The 26,685-nt window shown below is 47.0% G+C and overlaps 1 protein-coding gene and 1 non-coding gene across 7 annotated transcripts in view; both read right to left on the reverse strand.

Annotated features, from left to right (window-relative positions):
- adgrb2 (adhesion G protein-coupled receptor B2) overlaps window positions 1-26,685 on the reverse strand; it is a 249,326-nt gene that overhangs the window by 198,854 nt on the left and 23,787 nt on the right. The window lies entirely within an intron of this gene.
- On the reverse strand, window positions 26,360-26,530 carry LOC118769323. The gene has a single exon (XR_005004493.1). It is a non-coding gene; the product is annotated as a U1 spliceosomal RNA (small nuclear RNA).

Here is a 26,685-nt window from a genome sequence, read left to right on the forward strand (position 1 = left end):
CCCCCCCCCCCGCCTCCACTCAGTGTGTGCTATCGCAGACACCGTACAACCTCCCCACTCACCAGCACAACAGTGGGGGTCCCTTTCAACACCGTGTTTTTTATTAAACAATAAATAAATGAATACATACTCTCGGAACTGGCTCTGCAGAGCTTTGCATTGCATTGTGCAGACAGCATAGGGTTGCCAACCGTCCCGAAAAACACGGAATCGTCCCGTAATTGGTCACGACCAATGAGAAACGCTGTCAGCGTTGCTACTATACACCTGACAGCGGCATGAGATTTTGTGTGATGTCTTCCATGGTTCAGTGTTTGTAAAATACAATTAATTATTGAAATGTATGTGCTTTTGTTTAGAAGATTTAATCTGAAATCTAAAATGTTTTTGCACTAATGATTGAAATTCTTTCATAATACCAGCTCCGTTTTATTCAAAAGAATGATATGTAAGATTGCTGTTTTGCACTGTTAAAAAGGAAATTCTTGAATGAGTACATTCAAGACAGCAAGTAATGAGTACATTCAAGACAGGAAGTAATGAGTACATTCAAGACAGGAAGCAATGAGTACACTCAAGACAGCAAGTAAGACAGCACCATTTGCATGCTGGTTCCACTGATGACTTTACTGTGTATGGGTCGATCTGGGCTCGACTGATCACGTATTCGTATTGGGAACAGATATCAATCGACAGCTAAACCGCCAGGTCACCAGGTTTTCAACTGGAGTGTTGTCTGTTCCCAATCAAGAGTGCGGCATGATAATCCAGCTGTATAAACTCACGGCTCAGGCCAGGGTGAAAACACATTCACACTAAACACTGGTGCATATTTGGCACTGGGCTTGTTGTTGTTCCAAAGCGATGATCCAGCCAAAACGCTTGATTAAAACCGAGCTATTCTGACTGAAGAGCGTTACAAACGCTTCCAAAATGCACGGGGGAGCTCTCTTTCTGAGTCTGGCGCAATATTTTTTTTTTCTGCAGAGCTTCTCTCCCGTCCTGCAAGCTGGTGTACTTAACAGATCGTCGGTCCTGTCGCACGGCACTGTAAGACATAAGATCCTGCAGAAAACTGATCAAAGAAAATGAAAAAATGTCATGGAGGCTGTAATCCTCACAAACAGTTGTAGACACAAGACTGCGAAGATTATTTTCAAAGTAACCGTTAGTTGGAAGAAGCGCATCTGTGGCAGAGACACTTTTTTAATCCCTGTAGCCGTCCCTGTGCGAGTTGTCATGCTTTAGACTAGACTGTGATCAAAGGCAGAGGGCCCAGGAACATGGGACCACATGTAGTGTGCAGGGCACAGACAGGCATATCTACCAAACTGGAGCTACCTGGAAGTACAGGTAACTGACAAAATAAAGGAAACACTGGAGTAAATGAGGGATACAAAGTATATTGAAGGCAGTTGCTTGCACACCTGTGTGTGGTCCTGTGTTAATTAAGCAATTAACATCCCATCATGCTTTGGGCCATGTGTAAAAATGGGCAGGCCCAGTTGTGTGTTGTTTTAGCTACCACAGCTAGAGGAAAAGACTGCAGAGACATATAGGGAGAGGGGTGATTTCTGTGATTGCTGTGATGTTGTTGTCAGTGAAAAAAGACTGTTCAACTTGCTGATGATTCAAGAGGGACAGGGGCCAGTGAGAACAGCAAGACCAGTCACCAGATCCCAACCCAAACCAACGCTTATGGGAGATTTTGGAGCAGCACCTGAGAGTGTTTTACATTGCTGTCATCAACATCAACAGAACACCATCACCGTCATCACCAAAACATCGAACGAAGGAATCTCATGGTGTTGCATCCCTCCAACAGAGTTATAGACGCTTGTAGCATCTATGCCAAGGCACAGTGAAGCTGTTCCGATGGCTCATGGCTACCTAATCCTCTATCAAGACATTTTATGTTGCTGCTTCCTTTATTTTTGCAGTTACCTGCACATTCTACATGGAACTGGAGCTGGATATAGCAAGACCATGGGAATGCCTATGCAAATATATGACTCATTCATTCATTGTAAGTCTGACATGGCATCTTCTGATGAGTGGACAGTCATGTGAGTGCAACACATTGTCGTTCTCTTTCAACAAATGGTTATGTCATAGATCGTGGACTGATTTTCATAGAATGTTTTGACTGATTATGAAAATATTGTCAATAGCCTACAATTTGCAGATCAGTTCAGAATGGCAAGGACTCACACCTAAGCTGTATTCTTCCGCATCATTAATCAAATCCAGTTCTATCAAACCGTAATTCACTGAAACATATAGACTTGAATAGATCAATTGACGGGTATTTTTCCCTGTAGTTGAGAGCTGATGTTTTGATCTATATATGGAATTGCTCTTAAGTTAGTGCTTCAAGCATCTAAATGGATGTGGCAATTGAAGTCAAGAGTGGGGCCCCAATTATCGCTTGGACACCCGGGAACGAATCTGGCAAATCGACCGTGTCTGGGCTGTTCCACTGTAAACGTACAAGGAACAGGATGTGGCAAGCGATCCGGCCAGGCCCTCAGACACCAAGAGAAAGACTCGGAATCGCAATTTAATGCAAAGTAGACCGGGATAGTATGGAATACGCACTCCGCCAGCCACCAACCCCCACCACACCTCGACTAATCTATCTCCCGGCAATCATAATTCTAACCTTCAGAGGACATTACCGGTCTCTCAGAGTCGGTAACTCAATATGATTTCTCCGCTCTCCTGGCCCCGGTGGCTGGAGCCCTGCTTATCTTCCGCACCGGCGGACGGCAGATTAGCACCGTCCGTTTTATTCCCACAAATAAAATAACTGTCCGCCAGTTGCCATGTACATCGGATCACCCGCTTCCCAACGCAGACTCGCTGGACCCGACTGTTGTACACTACATACTACGAGGTTGGAGGTACCTGGGCCTGGAGGGAGGGATTCTGAGAGTCTCATATAATCAATGGAATCTGAAATGAGAATGCACTGGTATCAACAAGCACACAAAAAGACAAACACACAGACACAGACACACACACACACACACACACACACACACACACACACACACACTAGTATAGCCTGAGGCTCAGACAGTTTTCCTGGGGTAACTGGCTGGCTACCTGACCCTTACACTTTCATAGTTCATTACCCTGACTTTGTTCAGTGAGGATACTGGAGTGGTGCGGCAAACTCCCTGCAAACGATGGACCTACCTGCCTTCTTCCTCCTCGTGTTTTCCGTCTTACACTAGTCCGCTTTCCCTCTCTCTCTCCATCCATTCCTCCCTGCCTCCTTTTCTCACCCCAGACAAACTACCCATAGTGCACAGCTGTACCAGCCAGAGTTGAGAAAAAATCAAATAAATAAACTAGCAGACGCAGTTTAGCTGCTTACATTAGAGGTGCATTAAAACACTAAATTAAGGCACACGAGCTTCTCCTGGCATCGAGGAGAAAAAGAGAAATTAAATCAAAAGTAGAAGGAGCTTCTTTGTCGTGTCATTAAGGGCTTTTCACGGCAATTTCCCATTATGTCTGGGTGACAGAGGAAAAGTGCCCACTAATGACCTGCACTCCAAAGTCCGCTAACACCCCCCCCCCCCCCCCCCCCCTTCCTTCAGGGCAGATTCTGCTAATGGGATTTTCATTACATATACATTGGGCTCCTTATAATTGCAAAGGCTTAGGCATTTGAGTGGAATGTGCACATATGCACATGTGCAAGTCAATTCGATGGAATAAAACCACACAAACACACACACACACACACACACACACACACACAACACACACACACACTTCTTGGCTTTTTATTCCACACGTAAGTTAATTTACGATAATTTTTTACAATAATATAATTATGTTAATTTACATTGTACGTTTTAATTTGCGATCTGCTAATTTAATACCGATCGGTATTTAACACCTTATGATGGTTAATCTATCTATACATCGATGTGGGAGGAATGTGTTGCTCAAGGTGTATTTTGTGCTTAGAATGATTGACACATAAGTAAAGGCAAACAGTTTCACTGAAGATTAATTAGTTATTCCATTTTGTAATCTAGACCATAAAACAATTCAAAGAACATGAATTAACGTTACTCATTTAGGCTGAGTATCAATAATTTGCATCACTAATGTTTTTACAGGGCATGAGCAAGACCAGGGAAACAAGGGTCATCTTTACTTATATTGTTCTCTTAGCAAACTTGTAAACTGTCAAATGATGTCCGTTTCAGAGCAGTACTCAATCAGCATCTCAGCAAATCTTAACCAGAACCTTCTTAATCCAATCTTAATCCAAATCATTTGCCACAAACACAAGCTTCCGCAATGTGCTCTCAGAACAAGCATTGAGAAGAACATGTCTGTGCACACGTGTACTACACCACAATATTTAATATTGCAGAAGGCAATATTCAGGAACTCAGAAATGTACGTGTTAAATAATGAAATATTGAAATAAGAGCAATTACAATCTAAAATGACTAAATTGTATATTGCCCTGCACTGCATATAATCGCCTGATAAACAACGAAAAGCACATATTGCATATATGTACTGTACATTCTGAAACATGAATTTCCAATGCATGCAACAGCTGAGCAGTGGTTATAAATATGAGCATCTGAATATGCATGAGCGTTATCTAAAAACTGACTGACTCAAATGCACGGTACAACACGCTGCGGCTACATGCCCTCACGGAGTTAACCTTATTTGCGAATTTAAATGATACGCGTTTAAGTACAGCGCGTTTTCCATTTTTAAAACCCCAGACAGGCCGCTATTCAGAACACAAAGAAGTGAAATATGCAATTATCTGCTATGCAATTAAATGGAGCTGATTTCATGCGCTTTATAATGGGGGTGGACTGTTTACATAAACAGTAAGGAAGTCAACCTTTGAAAGAGGGGAAAAAGTAAGATGTGTAGGATTAGAGTCTGAGAGGAAGTGACTCGCTAACAGCAAATCAAAAGAGGGAGCAGAAACGTGTTACCTGTCACCTGGAGTACTGCGAGGTTGCACGAACATTAACATTACTGTCATTTAGCGGATGCTGTTATTCGGAGTGACTTCAATGTGGGGAATCGAACCAGCAATGTTTTGGTTACAAGCTCTGCACCTTACCACTACGATAATCCCCCCCACCCCATTTGCCGCTATACCCCATGCAGTCCATGAACACCTGTCTAATCTTGCCAGCCACAGATTTTAAGAGAGGATGGCCTCCTTCAGCAGTGCTGAAGAAATGCAAAAAAAAAAAAAAAAAAAAAACAAAGAAAAGTATTCAGAACATCGTGCCTTGCAGAGGGCTTTCCGAAGGGTTTAATCCTACATCTTGAACAAGCTTGTATGTGTACATTTGCATGAATACATGAATACGAAATGCACTCGCACAGAAACCATATGAGGGAAAGTAGAGAGGCCCCCCGTCATGCATCCACCATGCCTGACATACGCTGCAAATAGCACGATTTAATGAAATCGCTGCTTTAATCAACATTCATGACCCTAATTACATCGTTTTTAAGTGACTGAGGGAAAAGGGTCATGCGAATCAGACTGAGGGCTGTTGGACATCTCACAGCATTCTCCTAATGAACAGATCCACTGATCTCAGTTCAGTTTCCCTCGATCCGCCCTGCTATTGAACAGGAGATGAGTTTCGGGTGAGGTTTGGGGGGGGTACACCCTCAGCCTGCCTCTCCAAATCTGCTCCTCGCCTGTCTCTTCTCCACCCCTCTCTCAGCCTCCAATGCCGCGATGAGGCGAGGCGAAGCTTTGATCTGCTTCCAGGATTTTTTTTTTAACCTCCTTATTTATTTATTTCCCTTTTTTTTTGTTCCTCCTTTGCCCATTTTTTTAAAAATTCTTCTCCTTCCAGGAGCCGGCGAGTGGCTGAAGTAGCGTTGTGCCGCCGGTTCTGCAGGTGGGTGATCGGGCCAATGGCCATTGGCTGTCGCACCGGAATGAGCTATGGACCCTTGCTGCACAGCCTGTCCCCAATAAGAATCGCTCCCCGCTAAGAATCGGACAAGTTTCTTCTCCTCATGGGGCAGTGACATGGCAGACCCCGGCTGTGCATGTGTATGTGTGTGTGCTCTAGCGAGTGCTCCGGCATGTACAGTGTGACCTTCACGTCAGCATGGATCACGCAAGCGGCAGGATCTCACCCTCCCGAGGTTTGGGAGGGGTCGGGGGGTCTCGTGTTTCTTCTCTCGTCGCGCTGATGGAGTGACACGGCAGCGGCTCGTACCCGTGCTCCCCCGCCGGGCGCAGGACTGACAGGAGTCCTACGACATCATCAGGAAAGGACCTCCCGCGCGCTGCCACTCCCAGCATGCTCACGGGTCAGCGGTGAGGTCACTACCCTGGTTCCTGTCACCATAATCTTCTGCTGACACTGAGGCCCGATGGAACCATGTCATATTGAAGCATCAACCGTGCAAAGCCACAGGACAGCACTGGCTTGGCGATGGCACTCAGTGACTGCGGTCTAGGCCCGCCACCTCCTCCCTGCAGGAGAGAGGGCCACGATAGTGCTGTGTGGCCATGCAGGGAGGACCCTGATCTTAATAAACCTTCACCCTGTGTGCAGTGGACTCACGCAGGGTATGAGTTCAAACCCACAGGAAGGGAATCCAATGTTATCCTTTGGCAAAGCTATACACATCGTTTTCTGCACTGTGTACTAATGTAAGCTTGGCATAAGGTTGTTATCATTACCATTACCATTATTAGGACTGTTTCCAATTTCTGTCATTTCTGTTGACAGACACAGTGTGTGGGGTGCATTAAAAATGTGCAGAATATGCCCAAACAAACAGCATCCCAGGGAGAAAAGCAGAAGAGTGTGCCATACTGCATCTCTTACATTAATTGAATTGAACCCAGCAAGTATGCGCTTATTCATATGCAATTATTTAAGTGCTTATTCACGGCTGTTGAACTTCCCTCAGTAGCACACCACCATCGCCATCATCATCATCACCACCACCACCACCACCACCACCACCATCATTATTGTTACAAATGAATATTCGGGACGAGAATTTAAATACAATCTTTAGGTGATTTGACAGACCTAACAGACCACAACTATAAATATCTCATTTTCCACTTTCCTTCCATGTCATCGGTTCACAGCATCACTCCTCCACCTCATCTCCCCTCTTTCCCTTCCCTGTTTATGATGTCCAACCGGGGGGGGGGGGGGGGGGTTGGGGTCAGCAACCCCTGCCCACATCCAGATGCAATCCCTTCATCTGACTCCAAGCTAAATAAAGTACCGCTATAACTACATCAAACACAACCTTCAGGCTTTGATTGTATGGAAATTCATATCTACTGAAGGTTCGTTGTTTTTATTTCTGCCATTGCTGTCATATTCGGCTCAGAACGGTGAGCTCATATCGAGCATCAAACATGACTTTGAAAGGAACATTCTGGATCCTTAGTGAGGGAGAGCAGGAACCTCACCCAATTCTCACCCATGTTCTCTCCCACCTTGACACCCATGTTCTAACCTTAATCTTCATAACTGTGTTCTCACCCCTGTTCTCGTCCCTCCTTCATCCTACCTTCCTTCCAGACTGCGTTAAAGTGCAGATGGAAACCTGTCAGCTCCTCTGCGGCCCCTACACTAGTCACTCTGACAGCTCCTTAAAAAAAATCCTCCCCCGTCCCTTCCGAGGCCGGCTTCTCCCACCACCAGTCCTCTGCGGCCCTCAAGACTGACAAGTGTTTACACGCTGAGGCGGCGAGAGAGACGTGCCCAAAATCTCTGATACCTCTGCATTTTCGAGAAGGTTCTCAGCGGAATTTCTGCAAGCAGGGGTTGCGTAAGGGGACAAGAAAAATCTGCAAGCTCGTCCTTCCTCCTCCTTCTCCTCAACCATCTCCACAAAAATTCTAGTCAAGGATTCTATAAAACAACAGAACGGACAGGGAAGAAGAGAGTGGGCAGGAGTCCAGGAGTCTCTAAAGCGAAGTTTCCGCTTGGCGAGTCTTTCAGTCTCATGCGCACCTCCTAACATGGTGACATAAGCCTCCGCATTGTTGGCTCGGTATTGACTTTCATGGTCTTTGAAATCCTGCTCCCAGATTCTCTTTGGTATCAGAGCGGCTCCGGGGAGAGAGAGTGAGCGGTTATCAATTTAAGTACCCGGCTTCCCAGCTCTCAAAATCATAAGGTCCCCCGACTCGCACCACAGCTCATCAATTCTTATTGGTCAATTTCCCAAATGCAGGGATGCTTCGGCGATCGGCGCAGTCAGTCAGTGCGATTCACCATGGCCGTCACTGTCAATGCGGTTAATGGTCAAGGCGGCTCACCACCGCAAAGCCGGTCAATGCAGGAACAGCCATGACATTTCACCACTGCCAACCCTTGTCAATGAAGAAACAGCCAGGACAGTCCTTCAGAACCATTACTGTCAGCTATACTCTGACACTAACAGTTCTGATGGACTCCGGTGTTAATTTCTTATTCATTTCTCTCTGCGTTTCTGAGACTCAAGGTCTCCAGCAATGACTGAACACTGTACAGACAGCCTGTCACCTCCACATGCCTGTTACATTACATTTCATTCATTTAGCAGTCGTTCTGATCCAGAGCTATTTCCAGCAAAAGAGAACAGAAGTGTATCTATTCAGGCCAGGCTAATAACCCTCTCAATCCAGTGAGTGTGAGCATAACACCATTCAAGCCCTACCACTAGTTAACTTGCGCAGTCTGACCAGGCAACGGAAGCCAAGTATACCAAAATACATCAGTCACTAGAATACAGAATCTAAAACATCGCAGTACAACACGTAAAATAAACTACTAGTACTAGAGACAGCAGGTGTTAGGGGGAAGGGGATGGCAGAACCGAGACGCAATCTGAAGAGGTGGGTCTTCAGTCTGCATCAGAAGGTTATTGCAGTCTTCATAACCATCAACAACACTGGGATGCTTTGCGTAAAAGGATGCACCAGAATGGCCCTTACTATACCCAGCTACTGCTGCACGCGGATACATATTGGAGCTGTGAATTTCTCACCGCCAGCCAACTGCCAGCCCTACCACTTTCTGTGTTGACATTCAATTAATCAGCGCCTAATTCACAGACATAATGAGAATACACGTCGGAAGCACAGACAAACAGTGGGTCACGCACACAGGAAGGTAGGGCAGGCTCTGCTCGGAAACGTTCAATATTTCATAAGACAAAAAGCTGTTAGCAACGCAATAAAGAGGGCCAGGGATGCTGCCCTGTGGCAGACAGGAGGTGAAGCATTTTGAGTTGCGACCATGACCAGGGGAAGGTGGGCTCGTATGTAAAGCACACGTACGCACGCATACAGGCACACATACACGCACTCATGCCTGCACATTCAAACTCACACACATGCACAAGCACAGACACAGACACAGACACAGACACAGACACAGACACAGACACAGACACACACACCACCGCCAGAGAAAACCCAGTCACCAAAGGATTTTCACTGAAACAGAAAAGCTATAATCCTCAAGTTTGCCCACAGAACGGCAGCCACGGTTATCCATCAGAAGAGAGAGAAATGAGCAGAAATGAGTCACGCTGACGATCCACACCCCTCACTCTCTGCCTATTTTATCAGTAACACCAGACCCTCCCACCCCTGCCAGCCCTGCGGATGACCCCCCGTTCCAATTTACAGCCTGCTCAGATCCATAAATGCGGCCGTATATACCCTGCAGAGAAAGGTAGGCTTGTGAGACTGACTGTGTCTTTCTCGTGGCCTGCGTGTTGCCAGGACTGTGTCGATACCCCCGCTAAGGATCCTATTCAGTGGCGTGGAGTGGGCCTGCTGAAGACTGACAGCCAACCATTGATGTCTGACACAGGCCGGAGGGAGGCCAGATAATCTACAATCGCCTGAATAATTTAGATCAGCTGCTCGGGCCTGGGCCATAATAGAAACGAAAAAAAAAATATGCATACGCTCACGCATACATGCTCGCGCACACAGACACAGAGCCTCTCTCACATGCTGTGCACTCTCATACAAGCACAAACACAAGCAAACTCTTTCTTTCACATTCACATACATGCACAGTACACTCTCATACAAGTGCACGCACACGCGCACACACACCGCAAACGTTTCACACACAAACTCTCACGCATGTGCACGCAAACATTTTCTCACACACGCATGTACACTTCCACAAGTAGGCACACATAAACACGCTCTCATACATGAACACTGTCTCTCTGTAATACATGAGTTTTTCTGAGAAGACATACCTCACAGCTGAACCCTCAGAGGTACTGTTCCTTCGTCTCTCCCTACATCTAAACCGGCGATTTATACACAGAAGGCTGTTTGTGTGTGTGTGTGTGTGTGTGTGTTTTCCATGTTTTTCATCTGCCTTTCACATGTCAGACGAAGTTGACGGAGCCGTGCCCTCGGGGCTCGAGTGTCATGCTGCCACACAGGTGTCTCGCAGGTGTCACGGAACCTCGGCGCTCGCTGGGACGCGGGAACCGAACGCACCGAAGCGCGGCCTCGTCACCAAAGGGGATCGTCAGTGTTTGCCGTCACGGCTACCCCAGGGCACACAAAACGCAGCATGGCAATTAGCAACCACATGAGCAGCATAAGGGGCCATTTGCTGCGATTAAATCTGTTGTTTTTTTTTTTTCAGTGCGATTAAATCTGTTAAATATAACAGGGAGACCTCACTGTGTGTGTGTGTGTGTGTGTGTGTGTGTGTGTGTGTGTGTGTGTGTGTGCGCGACTGCGAAGAAGACACACACCTGTATTTTGTTGACAGAGAAGAGCAAAGTCAGCAGGTTCCACTCACCCCCCACCCCCCGCTAAAGCAGCGCGAAAGTAACCTGAAGGATGATTTAACTTCCTCCTTCTCAGGACTCTGTGCCACAGCTCTCCTGCCATTGTCTCCGGCTTCTCTATGTGCACATGGCAAATAGCTTCTTCTGACAGTACAGCCAACATGTCCCAAAGACTTAGGTGTTTATGGGAACTTTTGTTATCATGGTGCGAATATTTCTGAGTATATGTTTCTTGCGCGTCTGTGCGTTTCTGTCAGTGTATATTTGCATGTGTTTGCGTGTGTGTGCTTGAGTGTGTTTGTGTCAGTGTCTGTGCATGTGTGTGAGTGCGCCTGAGTGGGTGTGCATTCGGGTGAGTGAGTCAGAGAGTGTGAGTGCATTTGTGTGTCTGTGCTTGAGTGGTTAAAAGCACATCTGTGTGTGAGTGTGTGTGTGTGTGTGTGTCCATGAGTTTTTGAGCACATGTATCTGTGTGCGAATGAACAGGAGGTCATTCTGCCAGCTGCCATGTCATTCTCCCTGTTCAGCAGCATTTTCTCCTCAGTAACAGAACTAAGTGAGCTTGCAGCAGAGGCTTTCTGAAACCACCCTTAACAGGCCTAACCCAAACCCAGAGACAGGGAACAGCTCAGCTCCATCCGAACCAGGCCTGTCCGCTACACTGCCTCATTCCCGTCGCTACAACACCTCATCTTTACCTGTCTACACTCTGATCCCGTCACCATGACAACCGAACTGATCCTGTATCCCACGCTACCCTGTCGCCATGACAACGACTTCCACCATCACCCTGGTGACCACACAAACGCTGTACTTTGACTTTTGTCCGATAGGCTGCCCCAGTTATCTCAAGCCACCTTAACTGTGCCAGTTCACTCTGCTGCTGTTACCATGACAAAAAGTGTGACCGATTCAGGCGGCCTGCTGCACTGAACCGATGGAAAACATCTCACAAATCAGCAGGTGAACCACTAACCAAACCGCAAGAACCTCAGGGGAACACATTCCCCCCCCAAAGCACCACTTCAGGCCAATTTCTCCCAGATGCTTCTCCTGCAGAATTCCATCACCCTCCTATAATATCTGTACGATCTGCCCATTTTTCACCTCTGATTACATCCAAATACTGGCAGAGGCAGAAGAATCAGCAGCGCCCCCCCCCCCCCCCCCCACCCCCCACCCCCCAGCCCTAATCCTGCTCCTACCCATTCCCTTACTGGTCACTGGTTACAATCTTAATTTACACTATCACCCAAACCCCTGCTTCATACCCCTACCATGAGACACCACATGCTGTCAACCACTATGAACCAATCAAAACTCTTTCTCTCTCAGGCACTAAGCGCTATTATAGGTTCAAACTGTTGAGTCACCGATAACAGTTTTAGGGGGTTCACGCAGCCTCACTCTCTCCCCATCACCGCTAATAGACCGTCATCCATCTCTCTCTTCTCTGTTAGCGGAGAGATAGTTGCGAGCTATTAAATCTGCTCTTTGCCGAGGCAGGCCCTGAGAAAACGGCACATTGTGTGGAAGCAGATATTTCAGGGCCCGCCGGCCGACCACCTTGGAGTCACCTTCCTGTTTTTTTATTATTTATTTTTTTTTTTTTAAACCAAAGCCTGTGAGAGCACAGCACATGCAGTCGTCACCAACAATCAGTGGAATCTCGCCAAAAGGCATTAAGTTATGGGCCATAAAGAGTCACCTCTTTAAACAATAGTTCTTTTCCAGCAGGCCGCTAATAGTTCAACTATTCATGCCTCATTTAATGCTTTCAATTTATTTGACTCTTGTATCTCTCTAATAGCCCATGTGATCTGTCCTCTCATAGCCAATTATATTCAAGCGTTTAGCGGTCTGCGGCTTGTTTCAGACCGCAACGGTTTAAAAGCGCTCGCCGACTTGTTCCTTTGACAAACTGCAATTTAGTTTTATTGATATATTATATTTGTGCGTTATTAGTCACACTTGACAAAGGAATCCGCTAAATGACTCAATAATGGCCGTGATAAAGAAAAGAATAACTCCAGATGCATCTCTAATCGCAGATAATGGGACACAGCAGCCAACAAGATCAGATTGCCATTCTTCTGCGACTCTTTGTTGTTGCATGTGTTTCTCCAGCGCCGAGCGATAAAGCAGATTATGGGCTTCTGTGCGGATGCATGGGGGCAGAGCGGATCTCCTCAGAGCTGCAGTGAACAGTGAACAGCGTCAGAGCCGGCTAGGGAGAGATCTCATCTGTGGCCTGCACGGTCAGCAATGGTATCAGCTCAGATCTGCCATCACACACCCCCTTAGCGAACAAAATTACATTACGCAACCACATGGCGTATGATGAAAACAACAGCAGCATTATCATCATCATCATCTTTAATCTTTATTATTATTACTATAAAGTTATTATTAGTAGCATAAGTATTAGCTTGACATTAATGTGGCTTAACTTTCTAACTTTCCTGTATTGTCTTACTAAGTGTTGACAGCGCAAAGGATAGCCTGTTTTAACCTGTGTTTGTTTTTATTTTTTTTTGGCATATTATCCATGTATACAGTTGGATAATTGCTAAAGCAAATCATGCTGTGCCATTTGAGATTTGAACCAGCAACCCTCTGATTACATGTTCATTTCCAAAGTGAAGCCCTTTGTACTGTGACAATCAACATGCCCATTTATGGGCTAGAGAAAGAGAGTCCGACTGTGAGGACAGGAAGGCGAAAAGATCATAAATCACGCTGACTTTCCCCGGGAGTGCGAGTACGGACCCCAGACCCCGCTGATAAACACCCCGTCGTGCGGTGATTTAACCCCGGCCGCCGTTCGGGGCTGAAGGACGTCAGGGGGTCATGGAGAGAGCTCTTCCCCTGCGTCAGTCCCGGCGATTCATTTCCTCCTATTACTCCGGGCCGAAAGCTCTCCGCGCAGCGGACAGGGGGCTGTAATGGACTCCCTCAGTCTATTTCCCTGTCAAACACAGGGGCTGACGGCTGCACCCCCAGAGAGCTCGGACAGCGTCATAATCAATGGCGCTCTCTCTCCGTGTCGGGTCATCTTCAGCCATCACAGTGCCGCTTGCTGAAAACGACCCTGGGCGGCCACAGGAGACTCCGAGAAACACTTCCGGGCGCCTCTCGCTGGCGATGCCCTGATGTTGCCACGGCAGCGAGAGAAATTCGCACCTCCGTCCCTGCCCCCATACAGGTGTGCATCCACGCCAGATCGAGGGTCGTACCCGATCTGTTATTCACACACCGCCGTTCACAACGCACCCACCCATAATGCACCTCTCCCCGTCACTTTCGAGAGCCGCTTCAGCTCCCCAGCACTCATGAATATTCATGCCCCCCTCTTGCGACATCTGACTCGGGTCTCGCCTCGTGCTGAAATTACTTCGAGAGCCGCGTTGATTATTAACGCGAGGAAACCTGCGAACGTAGAATAAAATCTAATTAGATGCGTGATCAAGCACGCGAGCCTGTTCTTCCACCCGCCCCACCCCCCTCCCCCGCCCCCCTCTCGAGTCACACAAACAACAGTCGGGCTGCTGGAGATGGCTGGGCTTCAAACAATCCCCGCGATCCCCGTGGATGCTCGTTAACGCTTTCCGGTAATTGGAAAGTTATTTGTTTAATTAGAAATGGGGTTGAGGGTTCAACAGTACACAGAATACAGAAACCAGTTCTCCACCCCACAACAAAGAAGTCACTCTGGAAGAAAGAAAACGGAGGAAAAGAGGTGGTAAGGATTAGGAGCTGCAAATAAACAGCCAGGAAGCTGCTGGTCTGTTAAAGATGGTGGTGGGGGGGGGGGGGGGGGGGGCTGCGGGTGGGGGTGGAGGGGGGGTGGGGGGGGGGATCAAAGTTGGCACAGCAAATAAGTACCTGTGCCATCTAAACCCTGCTGGGTGAAAACAATGACTGTGTTTTGTATAAGAGGACGTCGCTGCACTGTGAGAGGGTACTCGTTCGGGACAAACAGTAGACAGCTGTTTCCTCTCCTTTCTTCGCCTACCTTTCTCACTTGAGTCTGATAAAAACATAAACTGCAGATTACTTTCTTTGGTAGATTGGTTTAACTGAAATAACATGACAGATGTATAAATCAAGAAATTTAATGGTCAAGTGTTTCTAGCTCTACTAATTGCATTACTATCAGTCAACAACAGTGGAATCATTGTCCTCCCTCCTCCTCCTCAAACCCTTTTCTGCTGTAGCTTCCGGTTCCCAGTCTCCTTACATGGCTCCCAAACTAAAGCTTGCCCGCAGTGATTGAATTAAGATAGCCGTGACTGCCGCCTTGCGTTCCCATAAGCAGAGTCACACACAGCAGCCCGTGTAATTTCGGGTCCCTGAGTTGATCTTGAAGGCTGTGGTTGGGTTCCCACCTCTGGCAGGGCAGGAATCCCCAAACGACGTGACAGGACTCACACCGATCTGGGCAACGGTGCGGATGGGGGAGAGGTGTGTGGCGACAGCGGGCACCCACTGGCTGTAACGGCATGCGACGGTCTTTCCCGAACCCAGCGAAAATCGCCCATCGGTGCGGAAACCGTGCCACTCGTCCCCCCTCCCCGTGAGAGTTATCACAAAAACAAGGTAAGCCGAGCGAGACTGCAAGCCGTACGTTAAAACCCCTGTCATCTCCACGCGGCTCTGGCTACATGAGCACGCTGGACGGATGTCTGCAGGGCCACACGTGTACGTTTTGATCAATGATTCCCCCCCCCCCCGCGCGAAATCTCTCACTCAATAAGGCTGAACTGGGTTCAGAGCATCCTCAAAAGGGTCAGCTAAGATACCAATTAGCCTCCGTTTGGCTTTGACTTCAGAACAGGTAGCGCACTTCAAATACAGATTATGTGACCCTCCGTGACATTATAAAATCGACACGATCCTTGTAATCCTTCTAAATGTCAACCTGCAAAGACTTAACTTCATTCTGTTTTTTTTTTTTTCTTCGTGTTTCGTCCCTCCAGTTATGAAAGCGCTCTCGGAGCTTCAGGTTAATCTGTAAATATGTGTGATCGAAAAAAGGCCAGATCAAAAGCTGTCGCGCTTTTGGCTGGATTCAAGCGGGAAACGAGATTCGCGCAGACGGCGCGTCCAAAAGTTTCTCTGTTGGCGCGGCCAAGTTTTGAGGGAAACCCAGGAGAACAAAGGAATAGCAAATACGATATGGATCGTGTGCGGCCGCACACTATATGAATAACCCAAAGGTAACACTGATTTGAAAGGAGGGATCTGTTTGAAATGGAGGCGAAGGGGAGGACTGATATAAAAGAATCTTTCCCCCTGGGCTGGGAGCGGGAGAAAAGAAGAGAAACATTGCATTCATTATTCATGGGGATACTCTGAAGGTAAGGACAGGGGACTGACAGGTACGCTCCACCCGTCTCCCCGGAGAATTCAAAAGGTTTCCTCTGGAAGTGAAAGTGAGAGAAGAAAACGGGGGGGGGGATTGGGGGGGACGGAAAAAAGAACTCAAGGTCGGACTCAAAACAAGAAAGAAGAGAGTAAGGTGAAGAGGCATTGTTAAATTCTCCATCCCCCCTCCCCAGCTTCATCCAAACAGCCCCCTCCAAATCGCCCTCACACGTCCTCACACCTATCACGCTTCCCCTCTCTCACACCTCATACTGCACACTCCAGCCTATTAGCTCAAAAGCAATGACTTCTGCCTTCTTTTTTTTTTATTCCACATCGAGAGTCCCGGGGGGGAAATCTCTGAAAGAAGGGGGAGAAAGGAATCAGTACCTTTCTGTTTTTTTTTTTTACCCCCTTTCCTTTTTAAATGGCTCATCAAGCAAAACCACTTACACGGGCAGTACCCTGCTGAGAGAACGCGGTGTGGAGAAGGTCACTCACACTTCTGTGCGACGCTCTCTTTATTAAGAGCGGCACCGTTTTTTAAATTAAAAACTCAGCCAGCAAAACACCCCTGCATCACCTACATTTCAAGCTCCCCGTCCGAATTAAGCACCTCAAAACAGTTTTTTTTTTTAAACACAAAGAACGAACACGTGTGAGATGTTATTTTTTTTATCCAGAGGCTTATCACTGAGAGAGATGGGGCTGCTAGCCAATTAAAAAACTGCACATTTAAACTGAATGAAATAGCCAGAGGCCAGCTTAAGCTTTTGCCTTGGAGTGAAAGCATGGCGGGGATCAATGAATGAATATCTGAATAACTTCAGTCAACTCCCCAACGCAGGACAGCTGAAGAAGAGAACGTTGGCCCCCTCCCATATCAAATGGTGGAACTCAACTGCACCCCCCACACACCACCTCACACTGCCTCACACCCCCACACACCCCCACATCCCCCTGCAACCCCCGACTGGATTAGTCTTTATAACGTACGAGAATTAGCGGTAACTAAACACATATCGACACATGTTAAATGTAAGGTTGCTGGTTCAAATCCTACAAGGGGCAGCGCTGTGCCTTGAGCAAGGTAATTAACCTGACTCTTCACTCCATGGATAAATGGACAGTATGTAAAACAGGAGCTGTGTAAGTCACCCTGGAGAAAAAGGGGGAAAAGGCAACATCAAATATGCAAATGGACAATGTCATGAAATTTCCAGCATCTCTCACACCCAATCAGAGGTCAGTCAATGAAAGTAAAACCCTGTGTGTACACCTAAAGCCACGAGCAATGGCATCCAGTCGTTGGGCCCTGACCTTCATCACAGAGAGCTGGGCCCGGAGAGTGACAGAAACAACTCGATTCCTCTTTGCCCTGGCAGTTCTGAGGAGTGATGGACATCAGGTTCGATAGCAGCAGCTACAGCACATAAACCCATCTAGGCTTCTCTTCTGTTTTCTCCCCAATTTACAAGTGGCTGGACTCAAACTTACGTACATCAATGTCCATCACGAAACTTGGTGGGAGGGGGGAATGCAACCAGCCGTGTTGTATTATATGAGTGACTTACACAGATTACAGTTTTTACATGTTTATTCATTTATACAGGTGGATATTTACTTAGGCAATTCTGGGTTAAGTACCTTGCTCAAAGGTACAGCAGCAGTGCCACAGTGGGGAATCAAACCAGCAACCTTTTGGTTATGAGTCCTTCTCCCTACCACTATGCTACACTGCCACCCCCATATAATGGTGCAATCTACTTTGGTTATATGGTATAAAACACTACCATTTACTTATCAAGTGCTGTGTTCCTGCCTATGGCGCATTGGACATTTTCAGACCTTTCACATTCACAGATGGACATTAAACGAGGCAATATGGATCCAGTACCTTGCTCAAGGGTAGAATGCCAGTGTCCCAACCTGCAACCATTTGGTCATGGGTTCAGTGCCCACTATGCCACACTGCTGTTACCCACACAATGCTCCGGGGGGCACCCTGTGCCGGTCTTCTTTAAAACGGCCCTCATTGCTACCTGCAAAACAAAGCAGGGATGCAAACACAACTTCAGTTTTAAGTTTGCCCACTTCAATTATTAATAAGTGTTTGGTTGCTTTCGAGCTCACCACTTCAAACAGAATTCGCTAAAAACAGTTGACGTCATCTCGTCTTTGTGAATTTAGTCTTAGTTTACTTCCCCCGGCAGCACAGGACTGAAGACGAGCATTCCAGCAGCAGAAAGAAACAAGTACAAGTAAGGGAAATTTGGCTTTATCGATCAGAAGTGTTTTTTCCTGTCTCTCTTTTAACAGCCGAAATTTCCTGTGGGCCTGGACCCTATGAAGATTTGCTGCAGAAAGGCTATAAGAAAAGCGCTGTTAGCTTGGGGGCAACGTTCTGCACAGTGCACAGACTCCAGCCCTCTCCCATACTCACCACTGTCAACTGCGTGTCTAAAAAGAAAACGGGCTCCTAACGAGGAATGCTGATAGGCTTGGGATTCATTTGGGTTTTAGTTTGTGCAGCCTAAAATGAAGAAAAAAAAAATCTTTTTTCCAATCAAAATGTGTACTTTTTGCTCCTTAAGCATTACCTGGATAGACAGACATTGAGAAGTAACAGAAAACCTGGGTTTGGGTTAACATCCTCCACGCGAGAGAGGCTGCTAGAGTGCAAAGCCAGAGCAGGACACTCGGCAGACCTCTCTGCTGATCTCACTTCTGACTTCAGGTCTCCCCTCGGAGAGCCTGAGACCGTCAGCGTGCTCCGGCCGCCACACCCCTGCCCCACAGCCACCTGCCGCAGCAGTCCCTCGCACCCCAGAGTACCAGCTCCTGCTGTTCCACCCACCGTCGCTGCGGTTCGAGATCACGGCAGTCCCCGAGAGAGCCTCCCTCACTCTGACATAAGAGTGAGACCAGCTCGAGCTGTCTCCCCAACGCAGTGCTGATAGCACATACAAGTACGACTGCTGCGAGACTGTCCACAGCGATTATGAGAGCGGCACATAAAAAAAAAAAATAACACCCCCCCAAAAAAAGAAAGAAAATGCACCGTCACACTGAATATATTAAGGGGAATGCAAAGGGGCTATTTTTCCCTAAAGGTCACACTTGGTGAGTGTCAGCATTAAGCTAACCGGACCATCCAATTAAACCGATTCATCTCGGACTGGCGCTAAGAGGTTTGAACAGCCTGCCTCAGTGAATAAGAGGAGTCCTGAGAGGGGAAGGCCAGGCCAGGCCTGACCCGGCTCTACTGTTCATCGCCTGCACTCCTTTCAGCCCTGTGACGGCTTGCCACTCTCACATGGCAGACCCCCCCCCCCCCCCCCAACGCCTCCCCCCCCCCCCCCCAAAACCTCGTGAAGAACAGAACCAGTCAAAAACCTGGACACATCTGATTATGATAACAGGAAACATGCACTCGATCTTAAGATTCGAAGATTTAAGTTGCCTGAAATTTGTTTCTTAGACAAATATAAACAGTGATGTTGATGCCTACGTATGGATATCTTTCCAAAAAAATTTTGGAAAAAAACTCTTTTGGCTGGTACTGTATGGGGTCGACACGCATTGCCTTGGTGGTAAGCCTATATCAGGAGCAGTCCGGCCTTTCAAAAGGGAGACCGATTACTCACCCCCCCCAGCTTTGATTTGTGCTAGGATCGGGAGAGCACAGACTCATTCCCTTACAGGACCACAGAGCCGTAGCCCTTTAAAGCTGTGCAGTTATCAGCGCAGTGCGAGACCTTGGATTTATGTCCCAGAACACTGCGGTGGAAACACGCCATCGCATCTGCACAGAGCCATTATGGTGCGCTGATCTGTTTTTTTATTTATTTTTTAACCTACAGTGCTTTCTACATCAAACAGCTTCCATTGTGAATCGCACTGTGTGACTAATAGGAACTTACAGTGCCGTGTGCCCCAAAAGGCTGGCCTCACTGGGAAATATGTCTTTAATCCTTTTTTGCTGTTGCAGGTGTAAAGACACAATGGCTAATTTTGAAGGGAGTGGTGATGCAGGAGAGAGGCGGGAATGGCTCCTTTTGAAGGCCTTAACAGAAACAAACGGCTGAGGAGCATCACTGGCCCCGGTCTGACGAACCAGAACCTGATTGTGCATTTAACTGTGGAACATCATATCAGCATATGCAAACAATAACTGGGACATCCATCTGTGCTCTTGTTTAAAAAAAAAAATAAATAAATTATATAATTTATGAAACTTATGGGAAAACATGGGATGCATGGATGAATGAGTGAAAAAGATGAACAGATGTTTATGCAGTTAGATGTTGACCTTTTCATTCCATTGCAGGATCGAGTAATATAACTCAACAACACATATTTAACTCTAAACCATGCTAAGCAGCTACACATATCCAGTGATTCAATTTCTCTCTTTTTAGTACAGAGCATCTTTAGTACAAAAATGTACTGCAAAGCATTATCCCAGCAGAAAGAAGAGGCATAGCCTCTCCAAAGGGGAATCATTAAATTTGGATAAGTAATGATACAGTTGACCAGCGCAGCTGTGAAGCGAGGCCTGCCTCTATGCCCTCCACTCTTCTCCTCCGTTCCCAACGCTCCAGTTTAACGGGGGCACAGTTGCCTGGGGCAACCAAAGCACTGGCATCAGACCAGCTGAAAAACTCCAAATTAGAACACTGGTGATTCATATTAAAAAAATCATTAAAATCCATTGTCTTTAAAAATATTCTTTTTTTTTTTTTTTTGCCAGGAGACTGTGAAAATTGTCTTTCACTGGAACACGCTCAAAATAATGTTGTCTCTAACTTCTATTAGTTAATGTGGTTAGAGGGAGGAGAGAGGACGACTAACAATCCAGCAGCTTTAGAGGAAAAACTGGTAATGATTCATGCTGGCTCTCCAACTCTCCTGGAGTCATTTCACCCCTCTTGCCTTCTCATATTGTGCTGAGTCTTGCACGAACATACTGTATTATCTTTGGTTGATCTGACAATATTTGCCAAATCAGTACAGTAGAAGCAGATGTCTTGTTTGCAAACATACAAGAACTGATGAAGACAATACTCAAGAAAATACGCCCCTGTTCATACATGCAGTACATACATGCAGCCGTGCTTACATTTGAGTCACACGGTAACACCTTTACTTTTTTAGTTTTCATATCTACATTTATTAATTAATACATTTTGGGGAGGGGTAGGGAGTAAGAAGGGGAACTAAATCTATCAAGTGGGGCTTTATTGATGACTTTCTGGGCTGTGCTAATGGCCACCTCCGAGACAGAGGGGTGTGCAGTTGCGTGGTGGACTTGTTGCATGCAGAATCACGGTGTTTGGCCCTCATTTGAAGGCCTGCCGCACACACACAGGTTCCAGATTTGTCTTTTTGAAGTAGGCCCTGAACCCCGGCTGTCAAACTCACTCTTCTCTCACAGCTCCACTGAAAGGCAGCAGAAGGCTCTCCCTTCACCTTCCCATTCACTCACTTTTAATTTTTCACACCATCTCTCTCTCTCTCTCCCTCTCTCTCGCCGCTTCTCTCTCTCGCTCGTGCGCGCACTGTCAGGAGCGTGACATGAGAGAACTTTCCGGCTTCAAACCAGAGGAATAACGCCTCAGAAACCTCACATTCAAAAGACACATGGATACACACACACACAGAAACCACAGCATGCACGTACACAGACACACACAGACACACCCAAACAACACCACACACACACACACACACACGCACACACACAGAAACCACAGCATGCACGTACACAGACACACACAGACACACCCAAACAACACCACACACACACACACACAGATACACCCAAACAACATCACCACACACACACACACACACACACACACACACACACACACACACACACAAACACAGACACACAGATACACCCAAACAACATCACCACACACACACACACACACACAAACGCACGCGCATGCATAAACCCTACACATACACACACACACATACACACACAGCACTGCACACACAGAATGACATGACACACACACACGCATGAACACTCACAGGAACACACACAGCTCCACACACATACAGGCAAACTTATAAAAAAAGACCAAAATGAACTAATCAGGTAATGAATCTGACTTTAAATGTGCCTCTCTGCTGTGGACCACCTGCCTGCACCACTCAGCATTGGGAAATGAATCAATGATAATGCCTATGCATACATGTAAATGTGGTCTCTTCTGGAGGACAGAGACAAATCTACGCATGGAACTGCCTCCTCTCTAGACCAGCATATGGAGTGATTTATGAAAACGTATATCCATGGCTTTGCGAACATGCATGGCATACAAACACAAAAGGAATTGATTTCCGCACTCCGTCCAGTAAATATGAGTATGTAAATGATTTTTTTGACTATACAGTATATACTGAGACACTGGTAACAAAGCTCAAGTGACTGTACCACAGAACAATGTTGTGGTCAAAGGGAGTTAATAGAAGCTTTGACTCTGATATTAAAACCTCAATGTGCTATGTACAGGAATGGTGATTTGATACTCAGACATGAGTATCTAAGCAAAATAACGATTAATCCTTTCTTATAATTTCTGATCACTTTCATACAGTGTTGTTGCAAAATCCCAATCCTAAAAATCTTCAATCAACAATGTGTCATATTTAAATATGTTTGGTAGTTCATTCTGCTCTCTCTGCAATACAGTATCAACCATACAGCACATCTGCTCAATACCAGGTACAGCGAGGTACAGATTTTAGTAGTAATTCTGCATTCGTGTTCTTTTATGCTACAAAATGACATGCTAATCAGGAATGGGAACATTCTGGCCAGTGTTGCCTCATCGGCACTGCACTTTTAGGCCACGCTGAATAACGGCACTGCTTGTCATCTTCAGCATTAGCGAAAAAAAAAAAAAATTCAGAAATACAACCTGATAACGTCAAAAACAACGAAGGGCCGACCACACGAAGAAGCTTTTTTTCGATTCCTTCTCAACTTGGAGTCTACGGCTTTTTGAAAATTCCTTTATTGTTCCCCTTTCTGTGTACTCTGCGTCCGTTCGTACATTTCTAACTCTTTCTCCCCACTCTCTCGCTCGCCGTCACTCTCTCTCTAATGGAGCGCTGAGGAATTTAAGCTGGGGGAAGATTAAAACACTGCCACGACAAAGCGCTGGCACATCTGCACAGACGCGACAAAACCAACGTTACGGCGACAACGGCGTAACGTTCCGTCGCGCCCGTTCCAGATACGATTCAATAAAAGTGTCGCGGCGGCCCGCGAAGCCAGAACAAATGCGCGCCGCTAAATTAGCGGGCAGGCGAATCACTCATGCTAATCCGGGCGGGCCCGGCGCGATGCATCAAACGGAGGCACGACCGTCCTCGCATAGGAATGTGTAGTTTAAGGGCTTCCTTCTCCTTCTCCCAATCAGCAGGCGCGGTGGGTGGCACAATTAATTCAAGACTGCGGAGCAGAGGTACGGGTGGGGGGGTGGGGGGGGGAGAGATTTGTTAAAGGGTGACTCCATTCCATCATCAAAAGGCAGTGTGTGACTGTGTGTGTGTGTGTCTGAGAGAGAGCGAGAGAGAGAGAGAGAGAGAGAGAGAGAGAAAGAGTGTGTGAGAGAGAGAGAGAGAGAGAGAGAGAGAGAGAGAGAGAGAGAGAGAGAGAGAAAGAGAAAGACTGAGAGCTCTACAATTAATCAGATTGCCTCCAGTACAGGAGTGCCAGAATGCAGAGCGGCAGCAGCCTTTAGGGTAGTCCTCTTAATTTGGGGTTGAGGGGGTGCAGAAAATAACCCCAACGCCCAGAGAGGGAACAGCAGCGAGATAAGGTCCGCAGGCACGCGAACAGCAATCCAGCTCAAAACCCCGAGCCTGCACGGAATGTCCTTTCTGTTTCTCCCTGTGGCGAAGGCTGCAGTCAGGCTCAGCACAATAGATTCAGCTTCACGGGGCCGAGGCCTACTGTGGAGGCAGGCGGCGTTTCTGCGCCCACGGCCTACGCACGATCCAAGACGCTGCCAAGGTTTACACACACAAGTCCAGCTCGGGGGGGGGGGGGGGCTCAATGGGCCGCCCCCACATGAAAAGGAAGCCGGACCTTTAATCATGAATGACTGCTCCAGCTAGCCGCCCAAGCGTGAAAAGCAATCAAAACGCCAGATAATGCAAAACCAGTGCCTCCCATTGTGCGCACGCTGCCACTTACAGGGCAACCTGCTCACTTCGTTTCCTTCCCCCACCCCCACCCTCCCCCAATGTGTCACCAGCGTGCGTGATGGGCCTGTGAGAGACCGCTCGGTTCGGCCGCTCTGAGCTTGCCCGTCGGCCCCACTCTCCCTCCAGCCATCGGTAACCTCCTCAGGGCCAGGGCAGAAGCGGCCACCCGACTGACCACGAGCAGAATGCGAGGGGACATGTGCTTTCAGTGTCAGCAGAGAGGGGAACGAAAAGCGGTCAGAGGAATCAGGAAAGCCCCTCTCGGCCTGGCTGCGCGCGGACACCCACACCAAACGCTTTCATACACCCCAGCCTATAATAGGCTCTGAAAGCTGCCCTGCGGGAGAACTGGTCACAGTAAGGCGATCTACAGTCAGGGTTTGACTGAGGGATTTTTTTTTTCTTCTTCCTATGCAGTATAATACAGACCACGTGAACTCTGAAAGGCCACCTCCCCCCCTTCCTCTCTCTTCAGCCTCTCATTCTCCGACCGCTTCCTGGAAAGCAGGCACCTGGGGTCGTTGTGACTTCTCAGCCTCGTACCCGCTGCCATACCTCACATTAGATCCGTTCCCTACCCAGGGGGACAGAAGGGATACAAATCTAGCGTGGCAGCACTTGAAATGTTAAGCTGTTGCGTGAATCCAGTCTCACCAAATCTGCTTCCACGGCCCCTGACGCTTGTCAAGAATCCCCCCCCCCCCAAAAAAGACTCGCTGGCATGCAGCTGCGCAGCCCCTGAGGACACTCTTCACCCCCTGATGCCTTGTTTAAAAAAAAAAAAAAAAAAAAAAAAAAAAAAAAAAAAAAAAAAACTTTCCTCCACTCCACCATATATATATAAAATTACATGACAAAGGGTAAGGTCTCAAGCTGAGAGCAAACTGTGTGTGTCTATATTTTAAATATATAGACCAATCTTAAAAAGTTGTTCTTGCCACTCATGTATTTGCAACATGAATCAATCAATTGCAGACTGGTGGTTTTCAGTGCGTACGTCACGTTGTCATTTAGCAGGTGCACTTACACCCAAAAGCGACTTACACAGGTCACAATTTCACCCTTTTACAGAGCTAGATAACTACTGAGGTAATTGTGGGTTAAGTTCCTTGCACAACAGTACCGTAGTAGTGCAGCACTGGGTAACTGAACCAGCAACCTTTTGGGTTAGAAGCCCTGCTCCTTACCACTACACCACACCGCTGCCCATGTGCAAGTCCATTGCAAACATGGACTCTATCATGGTTAATGTCACACCTCTTAGAACCAGAGACACCGAGTACCAAAAAGCCAGGGAACCCCTGCAGTGATTACAGACAGAAGGTTAATCGACTCCCGCTGTAACTGGGAAGTGGCTAATGGTGGTATGCTGAGGGCAGGAACGCAAATGCACGCACATCTGCAGGCGCTGACCATTCACATGCGTTAAAACCATGACTGACAGCCAGTGACACGTGTCAAAAGTAATGCACACGCATACTGGCAACATGCTGACATGCTGCTGTGAGGTCAAAGGTCAAGTCAGAAGCACTTGGTCCTGTCTTTGCTTGGGATTCAATTAAAGGGAAGCTCTTGCCATAAGAATATCTTTCAAATTAATGCTACAGTTGCATCTACTGCTCCCTTCTTTGTGCTCATCTTTAATCTACCATATATATTATTTACATTTCATATATAAAATATACATATATTGCATATATGCAAAAATACATGCCAGCAGGAGATCACATTGCGCATCTGCCGTGGATCAAGGCGCAGTCTGCATTAACACAATAGTTTCCTACAGAAATGTTAATGTTACAGAAATGTGTTAGATCATTTATATGAACAGAGGAGAAAAATGTCTTCCATGTTAAGTTCGCAAACATACCATAGGCCTCATTTAAGATAAGATAACACTTTATTGATCCCCAGCCGGAGAAATTTGGGGAAAAAACAGGGGGAAGCGCAAACGAAGAACCCCTGTTAGCAGAAATGAGTCGATGAAAGTCGAGATTGCCGCATCAAGGGACCAGGCAAGGCCCAGCAAAGCCACAGTGCAGTGACCGAGCCTCAACCTGAGCGAGCCGCATTCAAGATCACGGCATCTTCCCTGCCGGGTAACGATTTATTAAACAGTCCCACATATGCGCTTGCGTTTGCTCTTCAGAAAAATATGCATGCAGATCCCACTTCTGATTCATCAAGAAAGGATGCACCACAGATCTGAAACCTACCTGATCTTGAATTGGAAAAGCATATATATATGGGTTGCGACAAATA

Source organism: Megalops cyprinoides, chromosome 21 (genome assembly GCF_013368585.1).
Source record: "Megalops cyprinoides isolate fMegCyp1 chromosome 21, fMegCyp1.pri, whole genome shotgun sequence".
NCBI classification, from domain to species: Eukaryota; Metazoa; Chordata; class Actinopteri; order Elopiformes; family Megalopidae; genus Megalops; species Megalops cyprinoides.